Consider the following 9681-nt stretch of genomic DNA (forward strand, 5'->3'; position numbering starts at 1 on the left):
CTTGAAGTTAGAAACCTGTATTTGTCAATTCTTTCCATGTATCTCCTCAAAGACAAAACAGTTCAGGATTATAGTTACTTGCAAATGCTTTCAGGAAAACATCAGAGCAAAACAATTAACTCTATGTGGATGACAAGACTGAAAATGGCCATAGTTACAAATCTGATGAGAGTGCAGCAAAATAATGATGTAACTGACAAGGAAATTTGGTAACCTCTGTGGCATACAATATTGCAAGATAATAATTAGAATTATGACTAATATATCACACAGTGTTAGGTTTCTTGGGGGGTTCATACAATTTCTGGGACACTCATTAATAACATATATCCCTATACAAATATAACTTGAAGAAGGTAAAACATCATTCTTATTTGACAATGCTTCCCATGCAAATTGAACATTTCAAACAGGCCTGACTACTTTAATATCCCCCTCCTTAGAAGGAGAGAGAATAAACTCTCTGTAGATATCCAAGGGGCCCTCTGGAAGCTCTCAAAGTTAGTTTGAGATCAAAAAGGCTTCATTAGAATTTGGTTTTTGGAAGTTTATGAAAAACATCAAAGACAGTTTACAGTACTTGATCAAAATAGGACCATAGGTCACTGTGAAAAAAGTCATTCATTTAGCCAGAGCGATAAGTAAAAGACTTCAAAAGCAAATAAAGAAAGTTACACAGCTGTGGCTTAGCTTTTTGAGCAGAGAGGACTCAGCTTTTATTTTCCTTCCATTATCTCCCAAAGATGACATGTTTCATGTATTTGATCCTCCGTGGAGGGCTTTGTCATACTTTGGAATTCAGTTGACCATGTGGCCTTGCAACCTCAGTGTCTCTTGGGCCCAAAATAGGTATGACATTGCAGATCATACAGCTTTCTCTTGTTAGAGTGAGAACAGCTTTCTACCTCTTAGACAGATGTAGGGTTACATATCTATTTTATGAAACCTTTATCTTCTCATGTATTTCTGGACTACTTTCCCTTCAGTACTTTACACAAATTCTTTTAGCTGATCACTGCTTTTGAGGCCATGAGGTAGGGACAATGAGCAGCTGGAAGATCCATGCACATTAGCCTACACACTTGCTGCAGAAGGGGAACCTGGGTACAGGCCAGGGCTGAAACTTACAAGTATCGCCCATAGCTCTAGTTGACTTTTTGTAATGGGGCTTCTCTTCAAATACCATACTAATCTCTGTACACGTTTGACAGTTTGAGATTGGCCACATCTCATATCAGGTTTCTCAGAGGCAGTTAAGATTTGCTGGGATTCCAACTTATGGTCAAATATGGACTAGCAGAGTGAAGATGACACTCTAGGCACAGAGAAAGGCAATAATACCTGGAAACACCACATTCTTTATCAACCTCAGAGCATTTTCTTCAATGAATATGAGAATGGGTAATTGAAATACTTCTTTCCCCAAGCATGAGATGGGAAAAATTGGCAAAGTTGCCTTAGTTTTTGAAGTGATTGTGTACTCAGACTACATTTGAAACACACAAGGTGCAGCCTCCTCTGGAAAAGTTTCTAAGGTCTGCACGTCAGTAGAGGATGTAATTTTGGAACTTTATATCTTTCCCACCTTCTTTTTTTCTCCATCTTTCCGTTTTGCCTGATCTTGTGGTACTACGTGCAGACATGAAATTACATACAATTACAGAGAGCATTTATTATTCTCAAAGTTCTGGAAGCCAGAAGTCCAAGATCAAGGTGCTGGCAGGGTTGGTTTCTGGTAAGGCCTCTCTTCATGGCTTGCAGAAGGCTGCCTTCTTGCTGTGTTCTCCCATGGCCTTTAATCTGTATGGAGAAAGAGAGAGATCTCTGGGCTTTCTTCTTCTTAGATAGATATCATACTTAAATCATTATGTCTTCATTAACCTAAATTACCTCATTAAAGGCTCTATCTCCTAATACAGACACAATTGGGATTAGGCTTTGGGTATGTGAATTTTGAAGATGATAATTCAGTCCCTAACACCAAGTAACAGGGACAGTCCTTTACCTGTCAAATCCAGTGACATTTGCCTGGTGGTGGGACCAAGAGAAGTGTTAGTTAGCAAGGCTGCGGTTATTGCTCGTTCTGTGATTCGGAAAGCACACCTGAACGGAGAGCGTAGCCATATGAGAAGGAGTGTAGGTCAAACAGGTGACAAACTGAAAGAAAGATGATGATAGCAAGCAACAGTGATGCTTATAAGAGGGTCATGATTCTAGGGAGGACTGTAGTCATGCTATTTTGGAGAAAGAACATTGAAGCAAAGGAATAACATTATTGGATATCTTTTTCAGATCTGGTGCTGCCTAATGCTAGGGGAAAACTACGAACCTTCTCATCCAATAAAGGAAAATGGAATTCCCGGTGATTTCAGAACTCTGCCTAAATCTTCTTGGGGGCAAGAGCAGCCCTTCCTCATAAATTTTGTCTAGCCCTCCACTAGCCCCTTGAGGATATGTCTGGAAAGACTGCTTTGGAGGCTAGAATCAAAGAATTGGCACAGACATGGCTCAATCCTACAGTCTTATAATTAAGGGATTTAGGTTTGAGACCCTGGAGTTAGAGTGAATCCAGGGTACTGAGTTCAATCAATCCTTTATGAGAAGAATTGCTTGCCCAAGTTCATAGACCAGAATAAAGGAGGTTGTGTAGATTTAAGTCCAGACAAGACTGTTCAGGATAACATGAACTCTGTACAAATTGGATACAGGGTGTTAGAGGAAGATTGGCAGGCAAAGAAAACTCTATGATTTTTGGACCGAGCATATGGAAAGATGGATTTTCCATCAACAAAGATGGGACTACTATAGGTGTGGCAGGTTGTAGGAGTAAGAACAGAGACCAGTTCAGGGTTCAGAAGCCTAGCTTGACAGAGTTTTCCATCCATGCTCTCTCCATTTCTGCATCCCTTGAGTCATTTTTTGAGGTTGGACACAGAGGGGTTGGTGCTTGTCCCCTTCTGCCCCTGGGCGCTTCCCCTCCTGCCTCATCCTGACAACCTTGTCCTGACAACCTCATCCACTGCCCAGGCTCTGGGGACCATCTCCCAACACATTGTCACATTGCAAAGGTGCATTTCAAGATCACTTCTGCATTGTAGCCAGGGTGAGGCCACCACTCCCTAATTTGTGGGGACTTGGCTGCCTCAGGAGCATGTCACTGCTCCTCAGAGCACCAGGACTTTCATGTCCGACTCTCCTTTTGAAGGTAGCAGGGAGGAAAATAGGCTGTGGGTAAGGAAGGTCTACCAGATTCTGGCCCATATGATACCTTTCAACACATTTAAAAGAATAGAAATCATACAAAGGATGCTCTCAGACCACAGTGGAACTCAAGGAGAAATCAATAATAGAGTATAGCTGGAAAACCTACATTTGTAGACTAAACAACACACTTCTAAATAATACAATTGTCGAGCAACAGTCTAAGAGAAACTGCATATTTGAGCTGAACGAAAATGAAAAAAACAAGTTATAAAAAATTGTGGATACAGCAAGAGTAATGCTAAGAAAGAACTTCAAGAACTGAATGCATATATTAGCAAACAAAAATGATCTAAACCAATAATCTAAGCTTACACTTTAGGAAAATAAAAAAAAAAGAAAAAAGCAAATTAAATCCAAAGGAATCAGAAGAAAAGAATGCATAAAAATCAATGAAATGGAAAACAGGAGATTAATAGAGAAAATCAACAAAACCAAAATCTAGTTCTTTCAAGCAATCAATAAAATGAATAAACCTCTATCTGGCTAACCAAGAAATATTCAGAGAAGAGATAAATTACTAATATCAAAAAGAAAAGAAGGGCCCTCACTACTAATCTCGTGGACATTTAAAGGATAACAGAGGACAATTATGAACAGTTCTCTACTCACAAATTTGATAACTTAGATGAAATGGACCAAGTCCTTGTAAGATACAGTCTACTAAAACTCACACAAGGAGAAAGAGATAACTAAAATAGATAACTAAAATAACTAAAATAGTATGTATTAAAGAAATTGATGGGACAATTAACAACCTTCCAAAATAAAGCACCAGCCCTAGATGGTTTCACTGGTGAGTTTTATCAAGCATTTAAAGAAGAAATGATGCCAATTCTCTTTGCAAGGTCTTCCAAAAATTAGAAGCCGAGGGAACACGTCTGAACTCTGTTCTATGAGGCAAGCTCTACCCCAATACCCAAACCAGACAAATGACCCAGGATGCTGAACTAGTCTGGACAGCTGACCAGCTCCTCACAATCGACCCTGGAAGAATTCTAAAAGCAAGAAGGAAATATGGCTTACAGGAACTGTGAAAAAGTGTAAGCCTCCATAGAGGTGGAAGTCTATTTTGTTGTTTTTGTAGAGAGGGGTCTAGCTATTGCCCAGACAGGTTTTGAGCTCCTGGGATCCTCGCACCCTGGCCTCCCAAAGTGCTAGAATTACAGATGTCAGCCATCGTGACTTGCCAAAGGATATCTTGAACTGGTGTGTGTGGACGTTAATGTTCATAGGTAGCAGAGAGGGAAGAAGATAGAGAAAAGCATTTTTGGTTTGGCTCTTGCCACTTGCATTTCTTATCTCTTCAAGAAAGAATTTTATCAGTGGCACTTAATCCACCAATGTGCTGCAGCCACCATGTGACACCTGGAACCCATATCCGCTTCACTGAGGAAAAGAGTTTGTTGAGGAAGACAGGTGTGGACAAACCAGATGATCCCTGGGCTTTCCTTTTCCAGAGTGTTCTCCTCCAAGCCTCCAGAGCTAGTGACTGTCATGGCCTCCTCCCCATGCTGCCTAACCATAAGCATGAAAAGTAATCTCCTGAAGGGAAGATTTTCCTGGTGGAGAATAAAAAAACAAAGGTGATAGAGATAAGTTTTGGAGGCGTGCTGCTCTGCACCTTGGGTCAAGGCTCATTCTTAATTTTACCAACACAACTGGGGTCTTCCAAAGGTCCAAAGGCCCTCTTCCCCAGGCTCCCCTCACTTCCAGGCCGATTCCTCCCCCTTTCCCCAGGCCCCTGACGCCTCCCCAGCAAGGGGTGTAGGCCACACCCCACAGCTGCTCCCCTTTTGGGAATTTCATTTCTTGATCCTCACTCCATAGTGAGAGGTGGTCCAATGGTCTGTCCAAGATCCAAGAAGAGAATCAGTGAACAGATGACTCTTTGGATCCACCAGGAGGGAGAAGAAAAGTAACACTGGCTTGGAGATGAAATATGCAAGACCCCACTAACCAACGAATCATTTGCTGCTTCTAGGAGAGACTGTCTCTGCAAAATCCCTGCCAAGAGAAATCTTTAAAGTCTTCCTTCCTTACAGATACAACCAGAAAAGGGTACAGAGTGGATCTCTTTTCTTTCTCTTGCCGCGGTTAGGTGATCTGAAAGGGCAGAAGCTGAAAATGACCTGCCTTCTCTGAGCTATAGGCACCATAGTAAACGTGAACATACCACTCATGTTACAGGAGAAGCTGCATTGGCCGGGAATCAAACCCGGGTCTCCCGCGTGGGAGGCGAGAATTCTACTATTGAACTACCAATGATGCAGAGATGAACACATACCTACATTTCAAATGATAGACTTGTAAGAAAGACTTGGAAAAAGCAGCTTTACAATTTTCTCTGTATTCATTTTAGAAAACGTAACTAACAACAACAAACAGACCCCCAAACGAAAGGTCCGCATAGGAGATCTACCTCAAGGCAACACACAAAGTTCTGGCTTTGGACAGAAACATCTGACTTGGTCAGGCCTGGTGGCTCACGTGAGCCTGTAATCCTAGCACTCTGGGAGGCCCAGAGGGGCGGATTGCTCGAGGTCAGGAGTTCAAAACCAGCCTGAGCAAGAGCGAGACCCTGTCTCTACTATAAATAGAAAGAAATTAATTGCCCAACTAATATATATAGAAAAAATTAGCTGGGCATGGTGGCACCTGCCCTTAGTCCAAAATACTCAGGAGGCTGAGGCAGTAGGATTGCTTGAGCCCAGGAGTTTGAGGTTGCTGTGAGTGGGGCTGACACCACGGCACTCACTCTAGCCTGGGCAACAGAGTGAGACTCTGTCTCAAAAAAAAAAAAAAAGAAACATCTGACTTGAAAAAGCCTAATTCTGAAGTAGACCCTGTACCAACCGCATAACAAACCTCTGTAGGAACAGTTTTTGTCTCTGCTCCTCCATCTGGCCTGAGACGCTGGAAAGCTCATTTCCTCACTTGCTGATATATTCTTTGCCTTCGCATCTCTATGTACCTGCCAACCCTGAGACGAACAACACTTCTTTTCCCAAACAGGCCTTCAGAACCCAGTGACCACGGGTGGGGAAGCCGGCCTGTCGGGGGTGAGCCTGGGTTACTCCAGAAGATCTGGGTGTAACTGGGCTTCTCTCCTCCTAACATCTCTTTCCAGTCCCTGGAAAGGGCTGAGGATCAAATGTTGCTTTTAAATTCTTTCGCCTTACAGAGACCTACACAAGAGCGAATAAATGAACATTTCACTCCAAGATATCTTTCCTTCACTGCACCCTTGTGGGCCACTCAAGGCTACCAGTTCAGGGAAAAACAATTCGATTTGATTTGATTCAATTCTGGGTAGGTGCTAGGATATCACTCCTCTATCTAATGTAAAGTGTTCTTTTGCCATTTGCCTTTGTCCGGTATTCATGTTCCATTTTCCTTCTTTGGTTTACAATAGGCCTGGCACAGATTTGTACTGCTCTTAATATTTAACCCTTTTCTGTCTAACAAACTGCTATAGCTAGAATTTCCTTTTATATTCAGTCAGAGAGATTGAGATCCATTATAATTCGCAGCCATTAGTGTTATGCTGGGGATTATTGGAGTAACTACTCTCACTTCCACTACTGCATTGTGTGGTTTCTGGTGTTTGGTTTTTAAAATCTCTTCCTGCCTTTCCTCACTAGACTGGTCTGCTTGAATACATTTTCTGTTTTCCTATAGCGTTTTTGAAATTCCATGTCCCTTATTAGTTAATATATGTTCTTAGCTCTCAGGTGCATAGGATGAAGGTAATCATGCCCCTTGGCTCAGGGCACACTCTGGTAGAGGCTCTGAGCATGGCCCTTCTTGTCTTTCATTATTTTCTCTGTTCATCACACTCCCATTCCTTTCTCCACTTCCAGAAACATGCACTCTGAGGAGGTTACTAGGTTATGCTCTTTTATCCCACATTTTTTTTTTTTTTTTTTTTTTTTTTGAGACAGAGTCTCGCTTTGTTGCCTAGGCTAGAGTGAGTGCCGTGGCGTCAGCCTAGCTCACAGCAACCTCAAACTCCTGGGCTCAAGCGATCCTTCTGTCTCAGCCTCCCAAGTAGCTGGGACTACAGGCATGCGCCACCATGCCCGGCTAATTTTTTCTATATATATTAGTTGGCCAATTAGTTTCTTTCTATTTATAGTAGAGGCGGGGTCTCGCTCTTGCTCAGGCTGGTTTCGAACTCCCGACCTCGAGCAATCCGCCCGCCTCGGCCTCCCAGAGAGTTAGGATTACAGGCGTGAGCCACCGCGCCCGCCTTTATCCCACATTTTGTTTGCAGATTGAAGTAAGGGGATGTCTTTTAAAAATATATGTTGCTCTGGGGGAGGGGCAGCTAAGACAGCTAAGTGAGAGTTGGTCCACTCAAAATCCATTCCATCTGTTTTACACCATTCATTCTATCTTTTCAACTTTTCTGTAAATCTAAATCTATTCTAATATAAAAAGCTTTCATAAAAATTAAAAAAAATTCACTATTAAAAGTGGACAAAACACTTGAACAGTGCTTCTTCACAAAAGAGGATTTGTTTATGGCCAAAAGGCATAAGAAAGGGCTCTCAACTTTATTACTCAATGAGGGAATGCAAATCTAAAATACCACCATACATCACTACACATTGATCCAAACAGGTAAAATTTCAAAGACAGAGAAAACCATGTGCTCACAAGAATGCAGAACAACTGTACATCTTCTTGATGGTGAGAGAGTAAATAGTGCAATCATCCTGGAAAAGTGTTTCATAGTCTCTAATAAAATTAAAAATACACTTACCACCTACAACATGACCCTAGTGATGGCACTAGGTTTGTACTCAAAATAAATGAATGCACAAAGTCCACAAAAATACTCATTCTAGAATATTCATAGCCACCTTATTCACAATAGCCCAAACTAAAAATAGCCGAGCCCAATTATCCAAGAAACATACTGTATTCACACACTGGATTAACACTCATCAATAACACTGAAAAACTGATACACTGGACAAATAGGTCTCAAAACTATTACCTTATATTTTTAAGAAATGGACTAAAAGTGTAATCATTTATGTGAATTTTAAGAGCAAGTAAAACTTATCTATGCAGCTAGAGTTGAGAATGGTGGTTGCCTAAGTGTGGATGGGCTGGGGATTGACTGGAAGGGGCTCTAAGGACATTCTGGGCTGAGGGAAATTTTCTATAACTTGATCTAGGTGGTTACTTTTGTCAAAATTCAAGGGGTCATGTACTTAAGGTTTGTGCACTTTGGTCTATGTGAATTATTCTTGATTCATTTATTGTTAGAAAATAATAATAATAATTGGGGGTTAAAGAATGTCATCATTTCACCTCTTGTAGCAATTCTTCAGAAAAACATAATAAAATAAAAAAATGAAAAATAAAATAATATAAAAAAGAATGTCATCCAGTTTAGATTTTATTATATGTGTTAGATTTTATTTAAAATAGTGCAGACACTCATTCATTTCTGATTTGGTCTAAAAAGGGCCCACGGATGTTTGAAATGTCTGAACCAGAAAGACAGGCACGGCCACACCATGGCAACAGCGGAAGATCCTACGGGGCTGATGGAGGGCGGCGCCTCCCCGCTTGCAAGTCGCGCTCGCTCAGAGGGGGCAAGTCCAGCCTTCCGAGATAACCTGCGTCCGGGTGCGCACAGTAGGGATTCTTTCCACTGTCCTGACCTCACAGAGGTCGGGAGCCACAGGTAAGTTGTGATCTCTGGTCACAGGCAAATGCGGGCGTTAGCGGGTAAAGGAAAAGACAAGCCGCGATCCGAGGTGCTGCCGGGAACCGGATTCGAACCCACGTTGCTGCGGCCACAACGCAGAGTACTAACCGCTAGACGATCACGGCGACCCACGGGGAGGCGACAAGCACTCAAGTCTTGGTCTAAGAATTACGTTTCTCCCTTTTGAGAGCGCTGCAGGTCCTCGCTTTTTGTCTGCTGTTTTGGGGGCTCCCTCTATTTCCCGCTCCTCTCGTCCCCATTCCCCTGCAATAAAACAAACCAACCAAACAGGCTCCGCCCTCAAGGCCGATCCTCACCCCTGCGCAGGCTCCTGGGAATCTCGTCCCGGGGTCCACCCTCCCGACTGCTTTCCCTCCTCGAGGCACCTTTTTGGACCCGCCCCTTCCCCTGCCCGGGACCCCGCCGCCCGCCCGCCCGCGCCGCCGGCCCGCGGAGCCCGCCAGCCCGCGGAGCCCGCCGCCCGCCCGCGCCGCCGGCCCGCGGAACCCGCCGCCCGCCCGCGCAGGGTGCTGAGAAATCACCCCAGTGTCACCTGCTCAAAGGAGCTGACCCTTTGGAAAACTCTCATGGTGCCCATTCCCAGGGTTCTCCCAACGCCTGAGAGCGAAAGGCGACGGCGGATTGATTCCCCGAGCCCTAACTGCGCGCCCCGGTGGGTGCCAGACCCTGTG

At 43.3% G+C, this 9681-nt stretch overlaps 1 non-coding gene across 1 annotated transcript; it reads right to left on the reverse strand.

The window, feature by feature from the left end:
* Positions 1-5458: 5458 nt before the first annotated feature.
* Positions 5459-5532, reverse strand: TRNAG-CCC (transfer RNA glycine (anticodon CCC)). The gene has a single exon. It is a non-coding gene; the product is annotated as a tRNA-Gly (tRNA).
* Positions 5533-9681: the final 4149 nt, after the last annotated feature.

The sequence above is a fragment of the Microcebus murinus genome, chromosome 2, assembly GCF_040939455.1.
Source record: "Microcebus murinus isolate Inina chromosome 2, M.murinus_Inina_mat1.0, whole genome shotgun sequence".
Classification (NCBI taxonomy): Eukaryota; Metazoa; Chordata; class Mammalia; order Primates; family Cheirogaleidae; genus Microcebus; species Microcebus murinus.